Here is a 10,283-nt window from a genome sequence, read left to right as displayed (position 1 = left end):
GTAAATTACTATTTCATTATTTCAAAAAATAACCTGATATATAGATTTTATAGGATTAGCATTCATTATTAAATATTGAGAAAGAATATAGGATTTCGTTAAATGGTTTCTTGGTTTAAATATTCATGAAAGATAAATTATATCCATAATTACCTTCTTTGTAGTATTTGGTTACATAATATGCTTTCCTGAAATGTGTTTGAGAATTATGTGTTGAAAACAGATATTGTGACAAGGCTTTGAATTTACAACTAACATTGTTACAATGTTGTGCTTTTTTGTTTTCATAATATGAGTTGGTGTGGTTTAATTTAGAAATTCATCTAATGTAAAGTGAAGTGTTAGATCTATACATGATTTACATATTTTCATTGTAATTTTTAGAATAAAAGAACTCTAATACTAGCAATTGCACCTAAAGGTGCAAAGGTACACCTAAGGAATGCAACATTTGGAAAATATTCTCGCCATCAACAAAGCCCACCACTACTAAATGGAGCTTCTTAAAAGCTATAAAAATATCCAATACAAAAATTATTAATAATTATTTAAATTATTGATTCTTTCTAATTTAGAGATGGTTTTGATACTCACATCATAAAGTATGAGCCTATTAGAGTTCATAACATTGAATCTAAAAACTTATTTCATAATCACAACTATTCCATAATACATGCCACTTAACCTTGATGGAGTTCTTTTTTTTTTTAATATACATAAACCATAAAATACGATCTTCCTTTTAGTAAATTACTATTTCAAAAAAAAAAATAACGTGATAGATAGATTTTATATGATTAGTATTCATTATTAAATGTTGAGAAAGAAGATAGTATTGTGTTAAATGGTTTTTTGGTTTAAATATGTGTGAAAGATAAATTATCTCCATAATTACCTTCTTCGTAATATTTAATTGCATAATATGCTTTGAAATGTGTTTGAGAATTATGTGTTGAAAACAAATATTGCTACAAGGTTCTGCATTTACAGCCAAGTTACAATGTTGTGAATTTTCGTTTCCATAATATGATTTGGTGTGGTTTAATTTAGAAATTCACCCAATGTAAAGTGAAGTGTTAGATCTATACATGGTTTACATATTTTCATTCCAATTTTCTGTAAGCATTTTTCAAGAACCAAAGAACTCTAATACTAGAAATTGCACATTTGGAAAATTTTCTCTCCATCAACAAAGCCCACCACTACTAAATGGATGTTCTTAAATGCTATCAAAATATCCAATGTAAACACTATTAAAAATTATTTAAATTATATTTTTATACTTATATCATAAAGTATGAGCCCATTAGAGTTCATAACATTGAATCTAAAAACTTATTCCATAATCACAACTATTCCATAATACATGCCACTTAACCTTGATGCAGATCCAAATCCAATTTTTTTTTTTTATATATACAGATGGTTTTGATATTCACATCATAAACTATGAGCCCATTAGAGTTCATAACATTGAATCTGAAAACTTATTCCATAATCACAACTATTCCATAATACATGCCACTTAGTCTGCATGTAGATCTAAATCCAATTTTTTCTTATATATATAAACCATAAAATGTGATCTTGTTTTTAGTAAATTACTATTTCAACAATTAACGTGATATATAGATTTTATATGATTAGTATTCATTATTAAATGTTGAGAATTGAGATAGGATTTCGTTAAATGATTTTTTGGTTTAAATATGCATGAAAGATAAATTATCTCCATAATTACTTTCATCGTAATATTTGGTTACATAATATGCCTTCCTGACATGTGTTTGAGAATTATGTGTTGACAACAAATATTGTTACAATGTTTTTCATTTACAACCAACATTGTTACAATATTGTGCATTTTCATTTTCATAATATGATTTGGTATGGTTTAATTTAGAAATTCACCCAATGTAAAGTAAAGTGTTAGATCTATACATGCTTTACATATTTTCATTCCAATTTTCAGTAAGAATTTTTCAAGAACCAAAGAACTCTAATACTAGCAATTGTACCTAAAGGCGCAAAGGTACACCTAAGGAATGAAAGATTTAGAAAATCGTCTCGGAACCAGAAAAGCCCACAACTACTAAATGGATGTTCTTAAAAGCTATCAAAATATTCAATGCAAGCATTATTAATAATGATTTAAATTATTGATTCTATTCTAACTTACAAATGGTTTTGATACTCACATCATAAAACATGAGCCCATTAAAACTCATAACATTGAATCTGAAAACTTATTCCATAATCACAACTATTCCATAATACATGCCACTCCATAATCACAATTATTCCGTAATACATGCCACTAAGCCTTGATGCAAACCCAAATCATATATATACACGATAAAATGTGATCTTCTTTTTAATAAATTATTATCTCAAAAAATAATGTGATATATAAATTTTATATGATTAGTATTCATTATTAAATGTTGAGAAAAAAGATGAAATTTAGTTAAATAGTTTTTTGGTTTAAATATACGTAAAAGATAAATTATCTCCATAATTAACTTTTTCATAATATTTGGTTATATAATATACTTTCCTAAAATGTGTTTGAAATTTTTAATGATTAAAACTAGTTGAAATGGATCACTAAAGTCAAAGAGACAAGGCCACGACTAATGATGGAAAAGTATTTCAAGCTTTATGTCTATCTTTTAACACAAAATTAAGAATACTAAATTCAATAGTATTAATTTTTCCACGAGTTCGAGACTAAGGTAGTTGAATGTCAAAAAAAATCAAAACCTAATCGCTATTTTTGCAGTGTGCTCAAATATTACTAGAGGAAGGAGGACGGAAAAAAGATTCTTTGATTGTCTGGATTTGTAGGTTTAAATGTGTGAAAGATAAAGTATCTTCGTAATTACCTCCTTCGCAATATTCGTTGCATAGTATTTGAAATTTTTAATGATTAAAAGTGGTCCTTTGATTGTCTGGAATTTTAGATTTAAATGTGTGGAAGATGAAGTGTCTTCGTAATTACCTCTTTCGTAATATTCGTTGGATAGTATTTGAAATTTTTAATGATTAGAAGTGGTCCACGAGGACTATGAAATCAAAGAAACAACATGGTGGATAATGAACATGGCAGAGTATTTCAATATTTATGTTTATCCCTTGATGAGAAATTAGAAATATTAAGTCAATAGAAGTAATTCTTTTTCAAGTTTGAGATTAAGGCGGTGAGTGTAAAAAAAATCAAAATTTAATCAATGTTTTTGTGACATGCTCAAATATTTTAGGAGGAAGGAGGATGAAAATTAGACTCTTTAATTGACTGGATATGTCCACCAAAATCATAAAAATCAAAATTTAATCGATGTTCTTGCCACATGCTAAAATATTGTTAAAGAAAGGAGGATGAAGATGAACTTCTTTCATTGGCTCGATCTGCCCAAAAAAACACATCATAGCAACACCTTCTATATAAACATGAAAAAATTATATATATATATATATATAACATCAGAAATAGAGTCATGTGATATGAATTTTCAATTGTACATGACAAATCAATACATCAATTTTAAAAATTTCACAAATCATTGTGATTTTTTCTCAAAAAAATTAAATTATGAATATGAAAATGAAACCGAAAATAGGTATTCATGTAGCATTGTATCATGCAACATTTATTATATTTTATGAATTTTTGTATTGACATTATGGTTACTAAAATTATGCGTATGGTGGCACAATTAAAGTGCATGGGCCGTCTTCATATCTACACTCATTATTATTAAGTGATATCCCATAAAATATTCATACATTTTTTGAATTTATATAGCCACGTCAAAATTATGCTTATAACAATGCACAAATGACTTTCGCACATGATGGAAAGGTTCGAAACATTGTTCATCAACCAAAGTTGTATTATTCAGGGTTTAAATGATGAAATAATTAATCGAGTGATGATATATTTTTTACACAATCTTATCTTGATTTTATTTGTCATTTACAGTTATTAAATGGTCCATCTGACTCGTAATCCCTTCATGAGATTTATTTTTATTTTTATTTTTTTTAATCTTTTGTAATACTCTACTTCTCGGTTGTGTCATGTGTAGCTGATGAAGCTAATTCAAAATTTCTATCTATGTAACCACCACATTCACATGGAAAACTTAGTGTTTGAAGCTAATAATAGAATTTCATATTGTTAATCCAAAGTGACTATCCATGTCACCATATCCCATGTCGTCTATTACTCCAGATTGTACACAACTTATACTACAGTTGTTGTTGGTAGTTAAACTTGGTTACTATCCAATTTTCTAGCCCATTATGCTTCTACTGTGGACTAGCTGGAGAGATAGCCTAAACGTCCTTTCTTTCCCGACTAGCCGAGTTGGCGGAGGACGATTTGTGACCTGGATCGAGACACCCAACTTGGGCATGCTGTCCACTCCCTCGACGAGGAAAACGCCGTTGGTGGGGCATGCTGAAATGGATAGAGGTTGATGACTAGCTACATTAAGAGTCCACAAAGAGTCCTTTTTTTAGCCTGCAAAATACACAACAATGCTTAATACTATGAAGCCACTGTCCCAAAAGAATATGAGCCACAAAACTCACACCACAACCAGAGGAGAAATATGGGCAACAATTCACCTAGACCAGAGAGGGAAGCATAGCATCCCCTGTATATAACCCCATATCTTGATGCAAAAAAGAATGCAACCCTAATTACAGAAGAATAAATTATTGTTGCCTTTGAACAATTGGCGAGACCCAAGCCAATAACACAATTTACCAGAGACCAGAATAATACCCATGCACCTATGAAGACCAGAAATAGCCCTCCGGATGAAGGTTGAATGAGAAGCTACCAGCGCTACCGCAGGTGTGGAGAGGGCTGGTAACTAGCAAATACATGGAAACTATACCAAATTGTGATTGTCTGGGTGCTTGGATCCCAATCACAGACCAGGAGACAAAACCCAACCCACACCCAAAAATTGCAATCATCATTTGCAATCTTCAACCAAGGTCGACACACAAATGAGGCACCATGGAGCGAGTCCCACACACCTTTACTCTCCTTCTGATCCAAATTCATTTCCCAGACTCCCAAAATGAAGTGGACCACTTGCCAAACTCTAAATTTAACCACATATTGCGTGGGGGAAATTAGCACACAAAGGGAATGCATACAGAGAGGATGCATGAGGGGGAGTTAATTCCCTATGGAGGAGTAGGCCCCAATGGTGTTGCACGAAACACCTGTATATTTGCTTGATCACCCCCATCTAGGGCTTATATTTTCACATTTAATTATGAGAGAAATTTATAATTTCTTTATTATTTAAAATTATTTCAATATTTGTGTGAAACAGAATATTTGAATACCTATTTTATTTAATAAATTTAAATATTGCTTCCTATATGTATGTGTGTTTGTTGACCATAAATAAAATATTTTAATATCTATTTTAAATAAAATAAATTTATATCAATTATATATCTCTATAGACAACAAGATATTACTTTCTAATTCTTATTATGTTGTAGATGTATGCTTTATTTAGTTCCTAATATAGAATTGATATGTGACATTTTAAAAATATCAAGTAAAATATTTTAATATCTAACCTATAGAAAATATAACAATATCAAGCATATAACAAATATTTCAATATTAAACAGTTACATGTCAAAAATAATATTTTGAAACTATGAATTATATATCTCTTTTGTAATGAGAATATTTACTATTTTTTAATGACACCCTATTTAAATATAAAACCGTAACTATTTGGAGGAAACAAAAATAAAAATTCAAACAATTAATAAACCCCTCATCAACGTGACTGTGGCATATTATAAACAGGAAATCATCCAATTCGTCTATGATTATTATAATCACACACAACTGCATTTAACAAATGAGTCATCAAACACGCAATCATTCAATTGGCCTAGGATTATTATAATCACACAAAATGCATTTAACAAATGAGTCATCAAAATGGCCAAAGCAGATAATAAGTAAAACTTTCACTGTCTTATTAGCTACATAAATAGTAACACAATCTAGCTCAAAATATAACACCACATGGGAAATATTAGACAACAAAATAGATCATGGGCTAACACCAAAAGGGATATAGTCGATAACACAACCCATTAGGATTAACATTATCCCTCTTTGGTTCAGCACCATCCACGACAACACCAACATTGCTCCCATAGTGGCCCTCCTTGAGCCTTAAAAACACACACCCACCTCAAATCTTACATCCATTAATTTTTTTTTACAGCGTAACTGAATTTTGTTCAAACATTTTTTAAATTTTTGTATAAAACATTTCAAATTGAATTTGTTATATTTAACTGCTGCCGTTCAAACATTTTTTTTAATTTTTGTCTGAAACATTTCAGATTGCATTTGTTATATTTACCATGGCACCGTTGTTTCCTGGGGGTTTCTAAAGGCACGATCATCGTCTATGGTTGTCAGAGAGGCACGATCATCATTTATGGCCATTATAGGAGATACGAGGAGGAGGGCGAACATGCAAATGCCCAATACAAATACGAGCTTGGAAGCAACTATTAGTATCCGCGCCAAAAAAACAAAAACAAAAAATCTAGAAAGAAAGAAATGAAGCGCGAATAAGACGAGACACTGAAGAGAAGTAATGGAGGTGAAAGTATAAATATAGATAGGGTTGGAGTTGTAAGAATTAGTGGTGTTTGCTTTAGAACATGATTTATAATAGCCTTAGTTTAATTAGTTGGAGGAATTGTTCGGAAAGTTGTGGAAATTCTGGTCATATTTAGAGAAAATCTGGTAAGGATTTTTGTAAATCCAAGTTATAGTTGTTAAACTTCAAAATTTTAGGTGTCTTAGACATTTTTGATGGTTCTGAACCCATTTCCACCATGAAAAACAAGATTCAAACACTGTCTCTATAAAAAATTTGAAAGTTTTTTCCCGGATTCCGGCGACTTTTGCCATCCGGGCAATTCCTCCGCCTCGTTAAACGACTCCTTTATAATATAGTATATAGATAAAATTGCAGACACTCAATAATATATTCTATTAATTTGAATGAGGAAATTACACACATATTTATACAATCAATTGTCTCAAGATAGGAATGTCTATCTTAGATGTACAATGGTGTGGTAGAGAGATTCTCTCAACCACACACTAAACTTGGAGAAAATATATTCTAGATTATTCCTATTATGTACGAACAAACTCCTCAAATAGAAAATTACAACCATAGACAAGTAGGAATTAATTATTTCCAACTCCCCCCCTTAATGACTAATTGTCATGATAGTCAAATCCACCACCATCAGGCGAGTTGCATGTACAAAACCTCCAAAAACACAATCCGCCACCCTCAGACAGATCCATAACTTCTCTGATCCCGCGGATCCCCTTGAAGGTGAACTGGCGTGATCCTGAATGAAAAACCCACGCCCATTGGCACGATTAATGGCCTAACAGATGCGCCAGTTGGCCTTCCTGGCGATGCTGTCAACATGAAAAACGCGTCAATCCCCTTCTACTCAGAAAAAATCATCTGAGTCCGAGCGAGGTGTTCTGCAGTCCACCTACTCAATTGAGCACAAAGCTCTCGTGTACACACAGCCACAAAGGCAAGCAGAGAAAGATTCACTCAACTTGTCAAACAACACATTGACATCCACGATTCCAGCCACAAAGGCACCTGAAGCCACATAGGCGATTCAGCCACAGAGGCACTTCAAGCCACATAGGCGATTCAACCACAAAGGCAGGCTGGCCACAAAGGCACTTCAGTCACAAAGACTATATAGATGGTTTCTGGCTCACCACCAACCCTCACTTTACAGTGATAAAAGATGGTTTCAGGCTGACCATAAACCATTACAAAGTGGTTTTAAGATCACCACGAACTTTGAGATGCCTTTAAAAATCTTACATCTGATTCCACATTTTAGAGTTTCTGGGTACATACAATGACTATTACAATAACATGCTAGGGAGTCTATTCCACAAGCCACACTCACTCAAACAAAAATCTACTTTGTTGTCCACCATAAACGTTGTCATTTCTCCTTTAGTGTCACTGTTGCAAAAAATTAATATTTGGTGCAATTCAACCTTGTTACCCACCACATAGTACATTTGCATCATCTTTCTGATTTAATTGTCTTGGATTTACCTGCATGATTTGTTAGAGTAGCTAATTCTAACAAAACCACTCCATTGAGTTAGCTAAGCTCAATGGTTATAATTCCAAAACATTTATAAATACCACATTTTACTGTTGCAGTGGCAGAATATTACCAAAGAAACTCGAACCCAACTGTTATGGCTCGTCCATCACCATGCTAACCGGCCCTCATTTCAAACTGATGGCCTCCATAGCACCGCGCCTCCTTTTTTCAACGACGACGGGAAAACCACCCTTCATGCGCGCAGTCAAGCAGTGAATGAGCTGTGGAGTTCCCACAACATGGCGCCGAAATCTGAACATGGAAATCACAGTAGCCGCAACATACTTCATCTGAATAAACGCCATGTCTTTGCCCAAACACACCCACGGGCCACCATAGATCTGCCCGCCAGCTCCATGTTTTAAGCAGAGTTGTCGGATCTCGGCCTCCGAGAGTTGGACTTGTTTATAACAGAGTTTTTATCTTAGTCTTCTTGCTTGAGATTCCATGCTTCAACTGCTGGGACAAATCGAAAGCTTGTGGCAACCTCAACTAGCGATCTTCCATACTTTCCAATCCACCTAAAATAAGAAAGAAAGAAAGAGCATAACAGCTCTTCTGTGCTCCACAAAGCAGCTCCAACTTGGTTCTGCCAGGTCGACGCTCACCATGAAGCAACTCCGATGCTCACCACTCCACGCTGCTTTTGTTCAGCAATCCAGCGTCCGGAGGGAGAGCGAACACGCTTTCTGTCAATCTGGCTCAGCACTAGATTCAATTGTCAAATAAATGCACTCGATTGGATCTCCCTTATGCTTCCTATAGAATGGATCCTTCGACCCAATCAAATCCAATCTGGATCCTCACAGGGAAATGGCGCAACTGCAAAACGTCGGTTGCAAAAACGCCCTCACACAGAGAACGATGGATAGCTATTCCGCAGATCCAAAAAAAAACCACAAAATTTTAAAACAGTCAGCGCGGTGAGTTAATTTGACAGTCGCGAAGTGTCGCAGTTGTACATCTCTGACTCACGTCGATCAACCAAGGACTCGCGACGGGCCGAGAAGAAAGAAACCACGAAGCAACAACAGATCGGATTGACCTACAACATGATCTGAATGATCCAATGCATGCTGAACCTCATGCAGTACTCTTATGAATCCGACTGTTGGCAATGGGCTTTCACCATGATCTACGACCTACGCCTAGGCTCCTCCGCTCCATAGGCAACCCACCGAGAAATCACCAAGCACGAGGACGTTGGTCTGGATTTCCTCAGAGATGCACTTGGCACTTGCGGCCACATCGAATCGGATGCGGCGCACACATGAAATTGCTCACGAACACATCAACATCAAATGTGATATCATCAATCCTCGAGAGCCTATAGCTCTTCTCCAAGTGCGCAGGTTAGAGGCACCGTAACGCACTTCTTCGATATATTTTGCTAAACTTTAGGGTCTGCGGTTCCACTGTTACCTGTACCCCTGTTGGAGCAGTCACAGGCTCCAACAGTGGCCGTATAAGTTGATATGTTACGCCAACACTTGTGACTGTTCTGCTGAAGGTTGCCGACAATTTCGAAGACAGGCGCGTGTTGAAGCCCTTTCCACTGTACAATGACACGCCACTGATGACCGCCCCGTTGCCCAGGCGGACATCGGTAGGGAATTCATGATCGAGAGTGCCGGCCCCCACTATGGTGATCCAAGGGGCAATGTTTGACACCATCGGAGTACTGGGGCCATTGTTTCCCACTGATGTAGAAACGAACACCCCCCGCTTCACCACCTCGAAGGTGCCAATCGCAAAACCATCTTCATTATAAGGACGGCTGGGTCCTCCGATCGAGAAAGAAAGAACGTTTACTCCGTCGTCTACCGCCTTGTCGAGAGCAGAGAGTATGTCTGATTCCATGCAACCATAGTCCCAAAAAACCTTGGAGACCGCAATACGTGCCTGGGGTGCTATTCCTTTCGCGATTCCCTTCGCATACCCCAACGTGTTGGCTCCGTCAACGAATCGTCCTACGGCGATGGAGGCGGTGTGAGTGCCATGGCCGTTCGAATCCCGCACTGAACGGATCTCCAGTGTGTCGTTCA

Source organism: Pinus tabuliformis, chromosome 7, assembly GCF_031772625.1.
Source record: "Pinus tabuliformis cultivar Carrire ecotype Pingquan chromosome 7, CPIR1, whole genome shotgun sequence".
Classification (NCBI taxonomy): domain Eukaryota; kingdom Viridiplantae; phylum Streptophyta; class Pinopsida; order Pinales; family Pinaceae; genus Pinus; species Pinus tabuliformis.
This window is presented reverse-complemented; position numbering follows the sequence as displayed.